The following is a 1347-nucleotide window of genomic DNA, read 5'->3' on the forward strand; positions in this document are numbered from 1 at the left end:
TCATCAGTCTGTTCCATGTTTCCATGCCTGTGTGTTGAGCGTCTGCCCCCTTGATGTACAGTGCGTGTCATAGCTACCGGTTGAACGGTTGAAAGGTTGAACGGTCACTTAAGCTTTTGTATATATAGATTATAATTACATATAACTGGCAAGGACATACAAAGCATAACCACAGGCCCTAGCCAGTTTGACTCAGTGGAAAGAGCATTGGCCTGCAGACTGAGGGATCCCGGGTTCGACTCCAGTCAAGGGCACATACCTCTGTTGCAGACTCCTTCCCGGCCTGGGCCCTGGTTGGGGCTCATGCAGGAGGCAACCAATCGATGCGTTTCTCTTACATTGATATTTCTCTCTGTCTTTCCCTCTCTCTTCCACTCTCTCTAAAAATCAGTGGAAAAATATCCTCAGGTGAGGATTAAAAACAAAAACAGAACAAAACAACAAAGCATAACCACGGGAGTAGTTGCTGCTTGTTGAGTACTTGTTATGTGCTAGGCATGATGTTTAGCACTTTACACACATGGTCGCAGTTAGCTTCAAAACAGTCCAATCAGATGTGTTACCATATCACACCCTTTTTCAAGATGAGAAAACCGAGGATGAGGAATGTTAAGTTACTCCCCCAGGTCACGTAGAAAGTGACAGACCCAGGGTTTGAACCTCGGTCTGTCATCAAAGATCATATGTACAGCCCCAGTCTCCACTGGCTCAGTGAGTAGAAGCATGTGTATATAATAACACTTAAAATTACATAATACATTATGTAAAGAATGTGCTCCAGGATAGTGTTTTATTTATAGATAAAATTATACGTAATCTAACATGCGATTGTGTATAATATAAGCTCACTAAATGCTATATATGAAACAGTGTTCCATTTAAAGCTACTTTTATACTAGCAATTATAGTTCATTGGTATCCTAACCAATGATGTAACATTTTCAAAAGATCATTCCCAGAATGTTGCATTGAGAATATGTGGTTTCTTTGAAAATATTGGGTACTAAGACAGTGTTAAAGGTAAGAAAGGATATATATATATATATATATAAAATCAAATTTGCAAAAAATCAACCCCATAACAGACATGATCTAAACTGTGAACATTTGTCTGTTGTCAACCAGTATCACCTCAATAAATTGAATAAAAAATGAAAAATAAAAAAACCCACAAAACACACATTTGTCTGTTACCCTCTGATTTTTAGAATATATGAAAAGTGCCAGCCGGCCAGCATGGCTCAGTGGTTGAGCTTCGACCTATGAACCAGGAGGTCACGGTTCCATTCCCAGTCAGGGCACATGTCAGGGTTGTGGGTTCAATCCCCTCTCCCTTCCTCTCTGAAA

At 40.0% G+C, this 1347-nt stretch overlaps 1 protein-coding gene across 1 annotated transcript in view; it reads left to right on the top strand.

The window, feature by feature from the left end:
• Nucleotides 1-1347, top strand: part of WDR66 (WD repeat domain 66) — a 52478-nt gene that overhangs the window by 46299 nt on the left and 4832 nt on the right. The gene's annotated exons all lie outside the window — the stretch shown is intronic.

Source organism: Myotis brandtii, unplaced genomic scaffold (genome assembly GCF_000412655.1).
Source record: "Myotis brandtii unplaced genomic scaffold, ASM41265v1 scaffold463, whole genome shotgun sequence".
Lineage (NCBI taxonomy): Eukaryota > Metazoa > Chordata > Mammalia > Chiroptera > Vespertilionidae > Myotis > Myotis brandtii.